Here is a 19,857-nt window from a genome sequence, read left to right on the forward strand (position 1 = left end):
AGCCATTTTAAGGTGTAGCCTTGAACAGCCTGTGGGGTACTGGCAGATGGAAAATCAGGTCTTTTTTAGTTACTTTGAAGCAAGAAACTGTAGGCTTACTTCACATATATCCTTATTATTTGATATTTGTGAATCTCCATTTCTTTTTTGACATAAAATTTATATTGGCCTCATACCCACCTGGGTCATTTCATGTCTTTGAAAGACACACTTTTTTTTTTCTTTTATGCTTCAGGGTACATTGAACATCATGATATTTGTGGTTTTGATATTTCTGAACATAATGATATTTATGGTTTTGATGTATTTCTGACATCATATTTGTGGGTTTGATATACTTCTAAAAGAAGCAGTGATAAAATTAGAAGTTATAATTTTTAAAGGAAAAAATAATCATCGTCATCCTATTTGTCATCATACGTCATTAAAAGCTATGATGTTTCAGAGAAGTTAAATTTCCTGATTCAATGATACTCCAAGTCTAAAAAACACTCACAGTTGCCCTTTAAAAGAAATTTTATTAAGAGTTCTAAGTATGCAGAAGAAATGAGACTTCATGGTAAATAAATATGCTTCTCTATTTATTATGTGATTAGTGTAGCATTGTAGAATTTTGTGTCTGTATACATACTAGAAACATAGAAGGAAGCAAAATATAGCTTATAATGAATTATTGTCTCTCTTCATAGAAATTAATTATTGATATAGTTTATATTTCAGGGATAAAGTTAATGAGTACCTCCGAAAGAATAAAATTTTGGATTGATAATTTATTGAGTCAATAAATTGACAGATTGGCTAGTAGTTTACTTGTGTTGAAGATATATGCATTTCTGCCCATTCTTCCTGTAAGTTAATAGAATGTAGAGAAAACCACAGAGCTAGTTATGTCAGCTACATCTGTTAAAGAGAAAGAAGGCAGTTAGTGTTCTGGAGAGTAAAAGAAAAAACATTGGAAAGGAAGTATTGATACGAAAACAGTCATGTTATAATTCATTGTCTAATTACCTCAGTTTTGGTATATTGCAAATGTTTTCGTGTTTGCTATCAGGGTCTCATTTCTAACACTGCCCCGTAATCCGACACACACTCTCTCTCTCTCTCTCTCAAATGCTTCATCTGTATTTTAGGCTTTTCTAAGCTTTTTCCTGATGGCCTAAGGTGAAGGTGACTTCTCTCTCAGTATGCGTAGAATTTTCTCCCCTATAATATAACTGCTTGTGATTCTTGTACTTGGTTCAAAAAAATAAGAATCTTCCAGTTGGTAAAAGATGTGGGATTCAAGCTTATTAAAAATAAAGCCTCTGGAATTCCACTTGTGGCATGTGGAGTTCTGAGGATCTGCAACTCAGTGGAATGGGTGAGAATGATGATAAACAACCATTTAAAGTCTCTGGAAATGGCCTTACGGACATGCAGCCAACGAAGAAGCATTATTTAAGAAATCTAAATCTCCTTAAGAACTGAAAGAGTCTCTGGGATTTGAACCAAGACCTCCCACCTTCCTCCTGTCTCCGTACTCAGAGAGATGGAAACCTAGAGGGTACTGGTACCGTAACCAGACTAACATGAGTTTGCTCCGTCGTAAGTCACAGATAGAAGCTACACCAGGTGGAGTTGTCAGGCAAGGGAAACTTTATTTGCAGCAAATAAGGAGATCACTGGGAATCACTTCCAAAGTTGTGACTCCTGAGCAAGGGTGAATGGGTTCTTTTTATTTGGGGTTAGGATGAATATTTAGATAGGGGAGCCTTGTCATCTTATGTACAGGCGGGCGTAAGGTCTCACAGGCGCCTTAAGGAAACATGCCTATACATACATAGTATGTGAGGTTAATGAGGCTGTCCTCCTCCTTGGGCAGAAAATTTAGCATTATAATGAGGTAGGATCACTGTTGGTCAGTCAGTGGTCCATCTGTGCAGGTATGAGCTTAAGCTCAAACTGGTCTGGGTGGTCTGGGCCTCAGGAGCTCTTCATTAGGACGTGAGGGGTCGTTTTGGTTTCCATCACAGATGCTATGAGTTAAAGATAAGCTGGAAAGAGGAATTTAAGGGAAATGTGGGAGAAAGCTCAGGGGTGCATGCAGAGTAGCAGTAAAGCTCAGGTCTTGGGGTGTTTTCGTGACAGTATGGCCTAAAACACCGGGTTTGCTCTGCCTGGGGCTTCTAGTTAGAGGGCTGTCTTTCTGTAAGGGCATGTCTCATCTTCTTCCCAGCTACCTTTTATTGAAACTAAGTTCCAGTCCACTGTGTCTGAGATGTGGTGGCTCCCTTTTCGGACCAGCCCCCCAGGGTGGGACAGGGCTACCACTGAGAATCCTGGGGCACTCCTCACCTCACTCCAGATTGTGGCTCAGGGAGAGGGCAGCGCACGAGATCCGGGTGCTTGCAGGAGGGAAATGCGGGAAAGACAGCTGGGAGGAGACTTCCTGGGGTCAAAACACATTTCAGACATTGACCTTGGGAACTATTGTTCCTTGAAAGAAATCTGAAATTGGTTAGGTAAGTGTGTAAAATAATTGATACCCCAGTTGAAAATAATAGAAGAATCAGCTGGCAGTTAGTGGAGTTTCACAGCTGGGCGTGTTCTAGGGGAAGAGGCAGTCCAAGACAGCCCTGCCCAAACCAGTCATCCCAGGGTGACAGTCAGCATTGTCAAGGTAGTGATCCCCGAGGAACGATAAAAGAGCTTCATGGTCCAGGCAGGGAAGAGTGGGAGAACAGATTTCATTAGAATAATCTAGCCAGTCACTACACAAGTAAATAATAATAAATCCCAAGAGGTGACCATTACTCAGATTTGCTAAAATATATTACCTAAAAGATCCAATTTCTGAGAAAACTATGAGACATGCTAAGAAACAGCAAATTATGACATATCGTCTCAGACAACATGAACTTGTATATCAAAAAATCCTAAGGAATACTAAAAGCTATTAGAACTAATAGGGTTGCAGGATCAATATATAAAAATCATTTGTATTTCCATACACTTGGCAATGAACAACCTGAAAAAGAAATCAAGACAATTCTCTTCATAATAACATCGAAAATAATAAAATACTTAGGAATAAATTTAACAAAAGAAATGCCAAATTTACACTCTAAAAACTAAAACACAAAGTTGAAAGACATGAATGAGAGAAGATCTCAACAAATGGAACATTTCATTTAATGGTATGGAATTAAATTTAATTCCATTTAGTATTTAATTTTGTTAAGATGGTGATGCAGGCAGGCCAGGTCTGCAGACCCAGAAGGGATCCTACAGGACCAGCCAAGAAGGTCCTTGGCTGCGTGCAGAGTGGAAATCAAATGATAGCTGAGAGGAAGTAAGAGCAGAGTTTGTTGAAGACATAAAGCAGATACACATGGCGCATCTGGGAGACTCGGAAAAGACAAGGAAAATGAGTCTTGACTTGGGGTCTGGGGTTTTTACTCAAGATTGTGGTCTTGTGCATGTGTCTCCTTAGGCATCCAGGAACAAACAAGCGTGTTTAGGTGTCCTCCATAAGTCACTTCTGCCCTGGGGCCAAGGGTGTTGGTGAGTCAGTGGTGTTCAAAAGGAAAACATTTACGACAACCCCACCTGGTCACTTTTTAGATGTTATGTATTGTGCTGGCAGACTCCAAAGAAATTGGTAACTCCTTGACCTTTTTAAGAAGGCTCTGCATTATCTGTTCTAGGTCCTAGCAAGAATAGAGGCAGCAAAACAGTCTTTCTTGGGGCCCCTTCAGTTTCCCTGTCTCAATGGCAGTACTCTCCAAAAGAATTACTGATTCAGTGCACTCCCTGTCAGAATTCCTATTGGCTTTTTTGTGGAAGTGGAGAAGAGGATCCTAAAATTCATATGAATTGTGAGCAGCCCAGAATAGACGAAATAAGTCTTGAAAAAGAAGATCAAATTTGGAAGATTCACACTTCCTGATTTCAAAGCTTCATGCAAAGCGACAATAATCAAGACAGTGTTGTACTTCGTAGGATACATATATAGATCAGTGGTATTTAATTAAGAGTCTAGAAATAAACCCATGTGTCTCTAGTCAACTGATATTTGACAAGAGTGCCAAGGCAATTCAATAGGGAAGGATAATCTTTTTAGCAAATGGTGCTGGGACGACTGGATACTTACATGCAGAGGAATGGAATTGGACTGTCACTTGACAACTGTATACAAAAATTAGCTTAAAATGAGTCAGAGACCTAAATGTAGTATAGGAGCTAAAAATTCTAAAAATTTTGGGAGAAAGTGTATTGATAAATCTTCATGAAGTCAGATTTGGGAATGGATTCATAGATGTGACCTCAAAAGCACAAGGAACAAAAGAAAAATATTTTACAAAAAATTTAAAACTTCTATGACTCAAATCACATTATCAAGAAATTGAAAAGACAATTCACAGAGTGGGAGAAAATATTTGCAAAACATATCTGATGAAGGACATATCAAGAATATATAAAAAACTTAAAAATAATAAGGGAAACATTCCACTTTAAAAAATGAACAAAAGATCTAAATAGACATTTCTCCAAAGAAAATCTACAAATGGCCAATAAACATATGCTTGACATCTTCAATTATCAGGGAAATGTAAATCAAAACTACAGTAAGATACTGGGGTGGCCAAAATCAGTCAGAAAATAGCAAGCATTATCAAGTATGTGGAGAAGTTGACCAATCCCTAATCTACCACTAGTGCAAATATACAGTGGTGCAGCCGATTTGAAAAACAGCCTAACGGGTCTTCAAATGGTTAAACATAGAGTTATTGTATGACCCAGAACCTCTACTCCTACCTATGTACCTGAGAGAACTGAAAGCATATGTCCATACAAATACTTGTACGTGAGTGTTGATAGCAGCACTACCGATAATAGCCCAAAGGTGGAAACAACCCAGATGTCTATCACTGGATGATTAGATAAGCAAAATGTGTGCCTCCGTACAATGAAATATTAGTCAGCCATAAAAATGAAGAAAGTACTTATACATAGTAAAACATGGGTGAACCAGTAACAAAAGACCACATATTACATGATTTAATTTATGTGAAGTCTACTATCATCAAATCTATAAAGACAGAAGACTAGTGATCACTTAGGGCTCAGGTAGGGTGGGGGAGTAGACAAAACAGGGAGTTGATAACTAAAGGGTATGGAGTTTCTTTCTGAAGAAATAAAAATATTCTAGAATTGATAGTGGTGATCTTTGTACATATCTATGGGTATACTGAAAACCAGTAAATTGTATACTTTAAGTGGGTGAATTTATGGTATATGAATTACATCAGTGAAGCTGTTATAAAAAAAAAAAAAGGTTCCCTCAGACACCTGCACACTTCAGTTAGCAAGTATGTTTACTTGAAATCTGAACCACATTCTACCAGATTGTTGAGAACCGGCATTATATGGTAGTGGCTAATATGCACTTTATCTCTCGATGCTCCCAGTAAAAAATAGTCCTGTTTGTGAGACAATTAGTGGATTAAAGAAGACTTACAACTGGTGAATTACAAGTTAGGTAGTTTGTAAGTGGAAATAAACAGTGAGGCATCGTTTCAGTAGTTGCCATTTTTGATTCTTGTGGATGATCTTTTTGAGGGGGAGTATCATGAGAAAAGTCAGAGGAAACTGGGGCTCCAGGATGTGCCTTTTCATTTTTCTTTACTATAAAACAAAGCAGAATTGATATCCTCTTTCCAAAGGTATGAGTGGAGATAGGATTTAAAAAGTTAACTGTTGCTTTCCCTTTGGTGTGTCCCTGACCAAAACCACTGTTAATTCCTTCTTGTTAGCCATCAGAAAAAAGAAGACAATTACATGGTTTCACTCATTTATGGAACATAAGAAATAGCAGGGAGATCGGTAGGAGAAGGAAGGAAAGAATGAAGGGGGTGGGTAAACAGAAGGGGGAATGAACCATGAAAGACTATGGACTCTGGGAAACAAACAGGGCTTCAGAGGGGAGGGGCTGGGGGATTGGGCTAGGCAGGTGATGGGTATTAAGGAGGGCATGTATTGCATGGAGCACTGGGTGTTATACGCAAACAATGAATCATGGAACATTACATAAAAAACTAAGGATGTACTGTATGGTGACTAACATAACATAATAAAAAAAAAAGAGTGCACTTTCTGATGTCCATTATCCAGTTGTCTAGCTCACAAGCTATGGTAGAAAATCTTATTTCAGTTAAAAAAAAAAACCCAAGAAACAAAAAACAAAAACAAAATAACTTTCAAATGAGCTTCCATCTAAATATATTAACACTTACAGCATCGTATACTTTGGCCTATGATGTATTGATAGGCTGGGTGGTTGTTAGAAAATCTACTAATAGGAAAATGATATGGAAGAAAGCTGTTTTGAAAGCACATTTGCCAGCCAGGCCTCTGTCAATAATGGTACATTAAGCTTAGTGTGCCCAAGCAGCCTGCTGTAGTTTGGAAATACAGTTTTGCTGAACTGTCGAAATACTTTTTTTTAAATAAAGTTTTTCATAATGTTGGTCCATCAATAATCAACATTTCTTCACTTTTATATTTTTGCTTTTTTTCAAAATAAATATTTTTCTGTCTACCTTTTTTTTTTTAACACTAATGGAAAGGTATCAGAATGTTGAGTGTCAGATCTGTTTACTTTCATTTTCTTATTCTTTTTTAGCCTATATTCCATTGACCTCATAAATCATCATTGCCAGACCAGGAAGTAACTTTGAAAAAAGGACACAATGCCCATAAAGTTACTTGGCCACGAAGAAACAGCCTTAGAGCTAGGAAGCAGCAGGGGGTAGAATGGAAGCAATCAGAACAGTAGCAGCAGTAGGAGCGAAGTAATTAGCGGCTGTGTCAAGGGTAATAATTTACAGACGTTATGACAATGGAGAGTTGATATCTGAAAGAACTTCCCACTTCCTCAGCCCCCCAAAACGTTAACTGTCCTATATTCAGATTAAGGCGGGTGTGACAAATAGATCTGTGTATTGGAGCCTTTAGGAGAATCAGTCCTTGTGCTGATGTCATCCACCCTCCCCCCCACTGTGCATTTCAGAATATCTCCATCTATAGTTTTAGCAACATAAGTGAGGACAAGCGTTTCTATGGGAACGAAAGGAGGAGGGGAGAGGTTAGTCTTATGCAGGGATAGCAGGTGAACAATAAAAGAATCATGATCAAGAAATAGATGACTGTTTAACCTCAATTCATCAGTATTTAACCTGCAGGAGATTTAGGAGTACAAATGGTCCCCACCTTAGCATGGTTTGATGGCTCACCTTTCGATTTTTTGGTTTTACATGGTGTAAAAGTCATATGCATTCAGTAGAAATTTGAGTTCTGAATTTTGATCTTTTCCTTTTTTAGCAATATGTGGTACGGTACTTTTTCTTGATGTTGGGCACCGGCAAGAGCTGGAGCTCCTGTCAGCCACACGATCGAAGAGTTAACAACTGATCTTCTTACGGTCACCTGTATCCATACAACCATTCATGTTTCATTTTCAGGACAGTATTCATAAGTTAGAGGAAATATTCAACACTTTATTATGAAATAGGTTTTATGTTAGATGATTTTGCCCAGCTCTAGGTTAATAGAAGTGTTCTGAGCATGTTTAAAATAGGCGTGGTTAAGCTCTTGATGTTCAGTAGGTTGGGGGTATCAAATGCATTTTTTGACTTAACGATATTTTCAGTACACAATGGGTTTATCAGGAGCTAAGTGCATTGTAAGTCAAGGAAGATCTATATGAGATAGTGGTTTTTAAAGCGGGGTCTCCAGTTAAGCAGCTGGGAACTTTTTAAAAATTTACAAATTTCTTTTTTCCCCACCCAGACCTCCTGAAGCAGAAACTCTGGGGATGGGACACAACAATCTGTATTTTATCAAGCCTTCCAAGCAGTTCTGTTACATAGTAAAGTTTGAGAACCATTGCATTAAGATGTTTTATAAGATTTGAGGGTCAGCTCCCAGATTAGACATTAGGCATTACTTCAGAAGCAGTGAGATATAACAGCGGTTGGCAGTGAATCTTAGAAGGGAAGAAATCAAGACAGGACCTCAGTCCCCCCTCCCCAAGTCCTATTTTGTAGGAAGGTATGAATTCAGAAAAATACAGTTATTTCTAGGTAGTATACAATCAAATGAAACTATTCTGGCTTCAGGTAGAGATAAATATGAACTTCAACCCGCTAAATTCATTTTGTCTCAATTCTCTCATCTCTAAATCAGGGTAATAATAATGGTGACAGCCTTATAGAGTTACTAAGAAAATTGAATGAATTAGAAACAGCATACAGAATAAGCCTGTCACATAGTTAGGTAGAAGAGATGTTAACTCCCATTATGATTTTTCTGATACTGAAACTGTGATATAAGGTTTGGATTCCCTAATTATAATTTCCAAAAGGTCAACAACATGGTTCTCTTGTAATATAAAACAAACATGTATCAAGTATTTTTTTAATTTGTTAACTAATAAAATAACCAGTAAAATGTTGAAACTGGGTTCAAAGGACAGAGTTTATATAATCTGTTAAGAATGCTGAAATGTTTCTAATAGATGTAAAATGGGATAATATCCTACAGAGCAGTACATGGTAATAATTGGAGTTATCTATTTTTATTAGACTAAAACCAATTGCATCTCTCTGCAATTTTCTGCAAGATAACCTCTAGCTCTGTCAAGTTATAAAAGAGCCTAGTCAACTGAAAGTCAAGCGAAGATGCACACCAGTACTGCTCTAAAAGAACAGGTCGTAATTGATTTTACCTATTTCCAATTCTGGAATAATTTTTCTTGATGGATGTTTCACAAAAAAATAGTGCAAAAGCCAGGTTATTGGAGTTGATTTACAGGAACAAAGCAGGGCCTGAAGCTAAGGTTATATGGCTAGTACTTCTGAGCCCTGGAGCGTTTCAGGCCTGCAGATAGTAGCAACAGACCAAAAAAAAAAAAATCCCCCCAAAACTGTGAGCATTAAAGAGACCTGTTGCCAGAGCAACTGAATGAACGTTACAGCACCTAGAGATGTCCACATTAGGAAGGAAGAAAAATACTCCCTTAATTTGAAACATATTTTCCTTATAACTGGTCAACAGAGACCATTTGGAACATTATCCTCAGATGTATGAAACATCTGTTTACTTGAAGTAAAACTGTAACCAAGGATATAAGAAGACAAGGGTTTTATTGTGTTCCTTGTGGTATAACATTTAGTGCATTTTTCTGTAATGCAAATAAAATCAGCAAGTTTGAGACAAAAGCCTCAGCAAGAGGCTTTAAATTCTTATCACCTAATAACTAGAAAATAAAGTAAGGTGCTGCCTAAGCATGAGCAGCAAATTTATATAATTAAGTCACTAATATGGTCTGTGTTGAAGGATGATTTCAGTATAGCACAGTCACAAGGATTAGATTGATCAATCTCGTATGTCAGAGTCTTGGCTGAGAAGAAGCAAGGATAAGGAGATGAGTGGTCATTTTCTTATTTAAAAAAATCCTACATCATTTTGGGAAAGTCATATCTGATCCTTTTCCTTCAAAAGTGTTTTGTAGAGGGGCACCTGGGTGGCTCAGTCGGTTTAGCGTCCCACTCTTGATTTTGGCTCAGGTCATGATCTCGGTGTTGTGAGATGGAGCCCGCATCGGGTTCTGTGTTCAGGAAGGAGCCTGCTTTAGATTCTTTCTCTCCCTCTCTCTTTCCCCCTCTACCACCTCCTTGCATGTGTTGTCTCTCTTAAAAGAAAAGAAAAGAAAAGAAAAGAAAAGAAAAGAAAAGAAAAGAAAAGAAAAGAAAGAAAACAGCTTGGTTCCTAGGGGGGAAATATAAGAGAAATTTAGTTCCTTTTATTTTGTTAAAGTGTTTTCTGGTTTTCTGTCCTGAAATGGAAGACCAAGCAAGAGTAAGTATACTTTTGATTTTTTTCATAACTACATTGGACTCATTCTCACTTTATAGGTATTCAAGAATAAGACTATTAGTATGCAGTGAAGACAAGAAACAGATAGATGTGATATTGTTCCTTCAAAGAATTGAACATTTTATCTGGGAATGAACTAAATATGACTTCAAATAAAGGTTGAAGGGATATAGTAAGGTCAGCAATGGTTTATGTGAGCAGTGGCATTGTAGCAGGAATATTTTGAGGGATTTAAAAATATGGTGGGAAGAGATTTGTCTTGTTCATAGAGGAAACAAAAATTGAAAGTTTAAGGATAGAAAGTGGCTAAGGAGAAGTACAAAGTATTATACGAAGAGAAGTACAAAGTATTATACATGTTCAAAGGAAGAAGGATTAAACTAGTAAGGAAAGGAAGTTTAACAGCAAAGCTGTCATGGAGGAAGGAATATGTAAGATGGACATTGAATGATGGTGGTATTTAAGTGGTGTGTGATGTAGGATCTTCTAGGTGGAAGAAACAACTGGTACCTATGTATATAGATAGGAATATTTAGGTAATACTTAAGGAATAGGTTACATACAGAGAAATGGCACAATAATAATGATACCATTTATTTAGTGGTGGTGTATTGTATCAGACTTTCCAAATGTCACTTTATTTTGTTTAATCTTTACAGGAACCTATCAGGTAAAATTGTAACTGTCATCTCTGGATAAGTAAGAAACGTGGGTAAAGTCAAATAACTAATGAGGAGTTGGACTGGTATTCTTTTTTTTTTTATTTTTTTTATTTTTTAAATGATTTTTTATTATATTATGTTAGTCACCATACAGTACATCCCCGGTTTCCGATGTAAGGCTCGATGATTCATTAGTTGTGTATAACACCCAGTGCACCATGCAATACGTGCCCTCCTTACTACCCATCACCAGTCTATCCCATTCCCCCACCCCCCTCCCCTCTGAAGCCCGCAGCTTGGGAGGTACGCTTTTAAAAGTGGGAACATAATTTATAGCGTTGTGCTATAGAGCATCACGTGAGGTCACTTTTACTTAGATCTGTCTGGTGCATGGTGTCTTTTCTAAGCAATTCAAGTAAGTCAGATTTGCATGAAGTCTGTTAGGAGTTTTGGGCTGGAATTGGGGGACTCTCAGACCAGGAACAGGTAGAGACAACTTTGGTTAAAAAGAAAAGGGAAGAGCTATTTTTCTCCTTACTTGCTTCTCCCTTAATTAGTGGTGGGTATTCACATTATATCAGCATTTTGTTGTCAAGGGACCTCCACACAGTTTTCCAGAGTGGCTGTACCAACTTGCATTCCCTGGACTGGTATTCTTAATCAAATCTCATTGACTTTACCCCCGTGCTTCATTGTCTCTCAGCTACATCTCAGGTATTTGAAGTTACACATGTTAAAACTTAATGATTTGACTCTAGATTACTGGATGTGGGACCTAAAGGAAAAAGAATAGTCAAAATAGTGCCTCTGTTTCATGCTGGGTCGTTTGAAAAACGGAAGCATTATCAATGAAAAGAGTTTTCATTTGCCCATTTCATGGGCATGCTAATCAAATTTGCTAGTAGACCAGCTGGGAATTAAATCAAACAAGAAATTCATATCTTGAGTTCAGGAAAATTCTAAGCTCAAGTTTGGGAGGAAAAGGATAACAAGAGAACAAAATCTTGGAAAACGCTGATGCTACAAATAGAAAGCAGAGGAGCCAATAGAGAGTAAAAGATTAGCCAAGATGAAGAGAGCCAGGGGAGACTTGTGTATTTACATTAGAAGGAGAAAGAAAAAAGAATTTCAGGGAAGAGTAATGGTGAAATGCCCAGTACTCGAAGGATGATGAATTTGTCAGTTGGGGTACTCAGGGAGACTCTTAAGATACTAAGAGCTGTCTGGTGAAAATAGAAGCCAGATTGAATGAAGAATGAATGAATGGTTGGTAGACCAATGGATGCAAGGGGCATGGGCGAAGGAGTTAAAGCTTTCAGTTTTACTACGTTATGACCAAATTTTAGTAAATAAGGAAAATCAATGTGAAAACCCCATATTATTCAAAGATCCACATAATAAAGCCTGCAGTTGAATTAAAGAATGTAGTTAATTAAATACAGTAAGAAAAAGCATGGGAGTATAGCAAAGGAGACTGATGTACCAAGGGTAGCCCTGAAAAGGGTATGCATAATGTGAGGGGAATTATTGAAAAGATTAGGCCAAATGTGATCTTAATCCTACTTAATGTTAGTTAAGGGCACTTACTTGTTTGAGGGCACTTACTTTTTATTACTGGGTCTGAAATAAGGGCCAGCATTTGTGTGAGCTAATGAGTGATTGACTACGGGGAGGGGGATAGACAGAGGGAGAGGGAGACATTGCCTTGAAGCCTCATTTCTGGATACAGGTTTTGTTCCTTATGTGATTGTGATTTTTTTTTTATTTTTGAAATTTTGTTTATTTATTTGACGGAGAGAGAGAGCACAAGTAGGAGGAGCGACAGAGGGAGAGGGAGAAGTAGACTCCCTGCTGAGCAGCAAGCCCCCTTAATCCCAGGACCCTGGGATCATGACCTGAGCCAAAGGCAGACACTTAACCCACTGAGCTACCCAGGCACCCTTGTAGTCATGATTCTTAAAAAAGATAAGACATTATAGGTGCATTTAATATTTGATTCTGGAAATGTCTCAGAATGCCTTTGCATATGTTCATAGACTCTATCTTAATTTTACTATTTCCTTTCTACTTGTAATACAGTGTTTTATCAATGAGGATATGAAATTGTGCCCATATGCCATCTAGGATATTAGAGCTAACGAGGGGGAGTACCTGGAACATAATTTAAGTTGGTAGCTTTTACCCTGAATTTAAAAAAGTTCCAAGGTCTTTGATGTAACTTCCTAGGGACTCTTAAGTGAAGAACCTTTAAATCCTTTCAGTCTGCTAATAAAACATGCATTTTAATGCTCAGAGCCTTAGGCTACTATGGGAAGATTACAGTTGCCTATTTCTAATAGTGTGGTATAAAATAGATGTTTAGAACATGCAGATGACATGTCTCTGGATTTCAATTGATCGGAGATTGTTAAACTGATATAGTATGAGCTGTAAATTAAATTTACAAAGCTTTCTCATAGTATTTTCCTCACAGTAGCTCTACTGTTAGAGCAGTTGCTGTTATCCGTAATTTATGAGTACAGGAATGTACTCAGCGTTCAGTTGCAACTCAGAGGAGCTAAGTGACACCTCCAAGATCCTATAGCAAGTTGAAAGCAGAGGTAGGAATGGATTCCTGTAGTTCAGATCTTCCACAGCCACATGGGGCCTGAGGAAAAAGATGTATGCCTCCATATACATTTATTAAAACATCCCCCTTGGGCTGCCTGGGTGGTTCAGTCGGTTAAGCGCCTGACTCTTCATTTCAGGTCATGATCTCAGGGTTGTGAGACGAAGACCCATGTTGGGCTCCCCACTGTCTCTCTCCCTCTGCCCCTCCCCCTCCTCCTCCTCTCTCTAAAATAATAGAAATAGGTAAATAAATATAAATAAATAAAATAAAAATAAAGTATCCTCCAATTTTTTTTAAAGGATTTTATTTATTTGAGAGAGAGAGAGAGAGAAAGAGCCTAAGTGGGGAACGAGGGGCAGTGGGAGACAGAGAAGCAGACTCTCCGGACCCCTGGATCATGACCTGAGCTGAAGGCAGACGCTTTACCGACTGAGCCCACCCACAGGCTCCAAATATCCTTCAGTTTTTGAAGCAAGTAGAAAACATTAATAAAAGCTCTATAATAATAATAATAATAATAATAATAATAATAATAATAATAATAAAGTGTATGTATAAAACCCTGCACTGCCCAATCTATTTGCATACCATTGTCATTCTTCATAAATCCAGCCTTTGCAGGGCCTACAGGGAACTTAAAGGGGCTTTTGAAGACCGAGAACCCACGGGGCTGGTCTGAACGATTCCTGTCGATGCACAAGAACACAAGGTTGTAATATAAACAAACTACCGCCTGTCTTTATATAAGGTTTTATATTTTATTCATCATGGGTTTTTTGCATAAATTTAATTTTTAAAAACGTTACATGGCTACTGAGCTTTTCCATACCCCTTTAAATTTGCTCCTCACTTCCATTGCTCTAATCCCACCCGTGCTACGTGTTCTTTCTGTTAGGCTGCCGTGCAGTGTGAATTGCAGGAGAGCAAAAGGGCCAGAGACAGAAGCTGAGCAAATCAAAGGCAAAAAAGTTTATAGCTGTTTTTAGGAGACAATGAATATTCCCGGTGCTCTTGAAAGGACATATTTGAAGTTGTTTGGTTGCAAGAAAACATACGTGGAGGAACATAACTGAAAATCCCCTTAAGCAAAGTTTGGGCGCCCCAAATACTTTAAGGAAGGGGCCCACTTGGAAAAATGCTAACCACAGCTTCGCCTTCTCGCTTCTGTGCACGCCTGCTTGCGAAAGATAAACAGATAAATCGAGCCCCTGGGTGGAGGGGTGCCTAATTGTATCCCACCCAGAGCTACCCCCCCCCCCCCCCCACTGGCCAACTGGACTCTTGATTGGGTAGAAACTGCAAACACCCCAATGACTGTCTCCTGAGGGTCACGCCCACAAGCCCCCATAAAAACCTAACCCTTTCATAGCTCGAGGCTCTTCTCCGCTGCCCCTGCGTGGGTTATGAGATGAGCCCCAGCGCGCTGGTCCTGCAATAAAGCCTCGTGTGATTGCATCAAGAACTGTCTCTCTCGACTTCATGGGGTTGAGTTGCCGCGTCCTCTAAGGTAGGGTGTGATTTTTATTTCCCCCCTTACACTCTCACTTGACCGTGCCTTTGCTCTTGCCATTGTATATACCTGACGTATCTTCTTTCCTTTCATTTTAATGACTTCCAGTATTTTCTCAAGTCCGAGATCAAACGTACATTCTCTGTAGAGCTATTTTCATATTCAGACAAGATTAATTATATGTGGCTCTCTGCTGTATACCAGATCCCTGTATAGATCCCAGTATTGGACTTACCAAATTATATTCCAATTTTAAATGTCCATCTCACTCCATCAGTTGTGAGGCTCTTAAAGCTGACCCAAGCCCTTTCTTATCTGAGTGTTTAGCATTAGCACCCAACGTGGTGCCTGGGGGCCAGCAGGCAGTAAATGGCCGAGTGGCAAAATTGTGAAGATGAGTCAGCTCTCAGAAATGACTCAACAGGCAGCCTTGCTCGCTCCTTAGTTTGATATGCATTCCAGAGAAAAAGTTTCAAGGAATGGTTACTGAAATTTCAAGACTGAGACACCATAACATTTCCTGGGCCTCATTGTACTGTCAGTGGCATTAATAAGTTGGAGAGTTTTTAGTGTAGTTACCCCCTCTGGCACAGGACATGTTTACTTAGGGTTTGACTGAACTATTAAAGGTTGGTGCCAAACAGTATTAAGCTTTCCTTAATTATGGCCCCACATACAATCTATTCAATCTCATTTTTTGTTTGTCTTTTGTTTTTTTCCAAATAAAGACACTGTTGCTCAAAATGTAATCATTTGTCTTGCTGCTCAGGGGCATAATCTTTTGTGCTTAAAGCCCTTAGGGACTAATAGTGCTTTTAGATGGTTATCACTTTTGCATTAGAAGATATGCCCTGTTCTGTGGTTCTCTAATTCCCAGAGTATAATATACTTGGCTATGTGAATAGAGTTTCAGGTGAAAGAGTGTGTGGATAAATGGAGCAAACTGATTTTAAGAATAATAACTTTTTGTGTTGTGCTCATTCATTTTTACATTATAATCTACAAAATCAATAAATGAATAGATATGGAAATTATAAACTCATTTTGTTAAATACTAATATCAGCTTTTTATATACCATCAATTCTTTCATCTTTTTTTTTTTTTATTAGAAAGAGAGAGAGAAAGAGTGGGTATAGGTAGAGGGAGAAGGTGAGAGAGACTCTTAAGCAGTCTCCACACCCAGCACAGAGCCCCATGCAGGGCTCGATCTCACAACCCCTAGATCACGACCTGAGCCGAAATCAAGAATCAGATCCTAACCCACTGAGCCACACAGGCCCCCCACCATCTGTTATTCTTGCTTAAAATGTGACATGCTTTGTGATAGTAAATTTCGCAGGTCAAATAGCTAGCAGTAACAGTTTTTGAAAAGTGTGATTCTTAGATTTGGTATATGCATTTTACATGTGACATTTATTTCACACCAAACAATTAAAAATAGGATGACGTGTCTAAGTGGGCAGTAAGGTCTAAAGTTAACTTCCCGCTTTTCTACTTTTGTCCATAAACGTCTTAGGGAACAGATACAATTTATCTTTATCCCATATATTCAGGCTTTCGGATGGTTCATTCATGCCAGAGGTACTTAGGAGCTATTGTATGTTTCTTAACACGAGGCAAAGAAATGTGCTATAACCTTTCCCAAGTTAAAGAATTTGTTTTGTGCAGGCTTAAGAAAGACTTGATAGTTTCTACTCTCAAAGTCTTAAAGATGAGCGTGTCTGTTTTGAAAGAAACTACACAATTTTCTGATAACAAATATATGAAGGATAAAAGATTTGTTTCATTCATTCACCAGATATTGTTTGCCTACTCCGTCTTCTTCATATTTTTCAAAAATATTGGTGGTGATTCTTAATTCTGTTTCCCGTCCTAAGGAATAAGGTCCTGGTTTGTTTGTTTTTTTTTTTTCCATCTTTTATAATGTTGCCATCATGTTCCAGCTACCTTCACAGAAGTCACTTTGCTTTTTGAGCTAAATATTTGCATATATAATTGACAAGTTATTTTTATGCAAAATTTAAAATTTTAGTTTATATAATTTTATCTTGCTAGAATGTTTACAGGTTAACCTAAACAACATTAAACAATACACACTACAATTTTTCCAGTCTTTAAGAGATCCTTAAATATATTTTTCTTATCTTGTAATAAAGATTACAATGTTGCCTTTTGTATATTAACTTTTTCTAGGAAAATTAAATAAAATCATATATGTGAAAGGACTTAAAATGAAGCACCCTAAAAATTAGACACCTTACTCTTATTATTAGCGATATCATTTTACCTTGTTTTAAAGCATGCTGGCATTGCTGCAAATATACCAAACTGTGTTTTTATTTCTATAGTGTATAATTATATCAGGAAATGCATGTGGGAGAGGGGAGGGGAAAAAAAGAGAGAAAAGCAAGGTGAGAAAAAGGAAGGAAGGGAGGAAGTCTGTATTGATTTCATATTGTATTATAATAACATACTTGGTGCTTCTAGTATGTTTGCTTATTTCTGGCACATTATAGATTTACGAAATAACCATTTGTATCTTCATTTTATAAATGAAGAAACTGAGGGCCATACACTTTAAGTAACTTGTCCAAGACCACATTGTCAGTAAATGGGAAAATTAATTTAGATATAGGACTCCCTAGCCAGTGGTTTCAGGCTGTTAGCTCTTCTTGATGTAAGGGTTAACATGATAATAGTTAGAACACATCACTCATTGTTATCCACTGTCAGCAAATTCTGCACCTCCATGAAACATGGGATGTAATCAAACACAAGAGCATACAAAACATGGATTTTTTTTTTAATGCTTCTTTCAAAGACATCAATCTCATAAGCACTTAGAGATCAAATGGGGTCTGAGTAATTAAAGGTTTTCTTTGGATGTGAGACATTTATTTAATAATTTTTGTGTGCAGGGCTATGCTAATGCTTTTCAGTGAGTGAATAATTAAATAGGACACCTTATCTAGGTTAGTTTAAGTGATCTAGTTTAAAAGTTCTCCTTCATCTAACTAAAAAGAAGACTTGAAACCAACACTGTTGTCTTCTCCTTCCTCTTTTAGATTCCTTCTCTTTTACTTCTGAGAACCACACTTCTAAGCATTTTTAATTGTTGTGTCTTTGAAATACTCAAAGAGTCATTCTCAAGTGTTTCCTTCCTCTGTCTCTTGAATTAAGATATTGCATGTTTTTGGTATTTGAGTTTCTTTAAGATGCTTCAGCTTTTGCCCCAGAATCTAAATGGTTTTCTAACCATAATATATTCTATAGAAATAGTAATTTGGGACCTATGTGAGAGAGCAACACATTGCTTCACAGAGATAAAGAATAATAAAGGCCACTTACTGCCTAGTGCATAGAAGTGATATTTATATAGTAAACATGAGATGCTGGTTCTCGTATGTGATATCTTTATGTCTTCCTATAATTGATAAAGATTTTGTGTGGTTGAATGTCCTTTCTGTTGACCTCAAAGACTAACCAGGAACACTTGCCCTTTGCATGAGCTCTTCTGGCAAAACTAATCTATTAAGAATGTACCAAACTAAAACATTCCACATATAACTTTAAATTATTTTCTATTTCTCTTACAATCCCATATTTTTTGAAGATTATTTATTAGAGAGAGAGAGAGAGAGAGCACACACATATGGTGGGTAGGGTCAGAGGGAAAAGGAGAAAGAGAATCTCAAGCAGACTCCCCACTGAGCGGTGAGCCTGACATGGGGCTCGATCCCAGGACCTGAGATCATGACCTGAGCCAAAATCAAGAGCCAGATGCCCAACCAGTTGAGCCACCCAGACACAGTCTCATCTTCCTGTTGAACATTCATGACAAGAAGACCACTGAACACAATATATTAAATACAATATATTAGATTATAAAATATAGGTTTTACACAGTTTTGCCTAAACCAGTTTAACATTGAAACAAAGAACTTAATTCTTTATTTTGTTCCTCTTCCTGTCTTACTCTACCCATGAAAGATTTAAAATTCATTCGGTCTACATAAGCTAAAATAACTGCTCTGTTTACAAGCAAAGCAAAACACATATGTTGAGGGAACTAAAATGCTCTAAGATTTTTTTTAACAATTCACAAAATTTACATTTACAGTCTTATTCGTTTACTCACTCATTCATTCATTCATTCATTCATATATAAATACATTGATTTCAGGGCCATTTATGGAAACTGTATTTCATAGCAGATGCTATAAAATGTGAGCAGGCCGGGAGCTCTGGTGCACCTATGATGTGTCAGCATACTCACCTCCTTTCTTTCACCTTCCAAACATGTTTTTTCTGCCTAACTCAAATTCTAAAAAAGGTATTTCCCTCTAATATGTATCCTAAAATACATTCTAAAGAAAGTCATGTTTAAAATGTACAATACTTTTGGGGCGCCTGGGTGGCACAGCGGTTGGGCGTCTGCCTTCGGGTCAGGGCGTGATCCCGGCGTTCTGGGATCGAGCCCCACATCAGGCTCCTCCGCTATGAGCCTGCTTCTTCCTCTCCCACTCCCCCTGCTTGTGTTCCCTCTCTTGCTGGCTGTCTCTCTCTGTCAAATAAATAAATAAAATCTTTAAAAAAAAAAAAAAAGTACAATACTTTTAAACATGCCATCAATTCTTTGATGTTGTGGAATTTTACACTCAGTGCGCCTCAATTATGTCCTTATTTTCGGGCTTCCAGATTGAGTTTCCAAAACATTAGTGTAACAGCAAACAATAATCGACTAACTCAAACTGTGGTAGAACTCCTCCCTGAAATTTAGGGAAATTAGCATTATTTCTAAATATATCAATATTTAGGGGCACCTGGGTGACTCAGTTGGTTAAGCTTCGATTTGGGCTAAGGTCATGGGATTGAACCCCACATGTTCAGTTCCGGGTTTAGTGTGGAGTCTTCTTGACCCTCTCCCTCTACTACTCCCCCTACTGGCTTATTCTGTCTCTCTTTAAAATAAATAAAACCTTTAAAAATAATATTTAATATGTATATACTTAACAGGATGATTTGTATGTCCCTACTTAAAATGGGGTTTATAGTGTTGTATTTTGGGGTTTTTGTTTTGTTTTGTTTTGTTTTTGCTAAGAACATTAAATTTTTTTAAGGTTTTATTTTAATTCCAGTTAGTTAACACACAGTG

At 37.7% G+C, this 19,857-nt stretch overlaps 1 protein-coding gene and 1 long non-coding RNA gene across 4 annotated transcripts in view; one reads left to right on the plus strand and one right to left on the minus strand.

The window, feature by feature from the left end:
* Positions 1-19,857, plus strand: part of PCLO (piccolo presynaptic cytomatrix protein) — a 367,203-nt gene that overhangs the window by 106,992 nt on the left and 240,354 nt on the right.
* Positions 1,623-15,095, minus strand: LOC103658671. Of its 3 annotated transcripts, XR_005838615.1 has the most exons (5): positions 14,937-15,095; positions 13,780-13,877; positions 2,526-2,688; positions 2,335-2,428; positions 1,623-2,033 (listed from the first exon to the last, which is right to left on the minus strand). It is a non-coding gene; the product is annotated as an uncharacterized LOC103658671 (long non-coding RNA). The 3 variants fall into 3 exon arrangements; XR_005838614.1 differs by lacking the exon at positions 13,780-13,877; XR_567246.2 differs by lacking the exon at positions 2,526-2,688.

This window comes from Ursus maritimus, unplaced genomic scaffold (genome assembly GCF_017311325.1).
Source record: "Ursus maritimus isolate PB19 unplaced genomic scaffold, ASM1731132v1 scaffold_3, whole genome shotgun sequence".
NCBI lineage: Eukaryota > Metazoa > Chordata > Mammalia > Carnivora > Ursidae > Ursus > Ursus maritimus.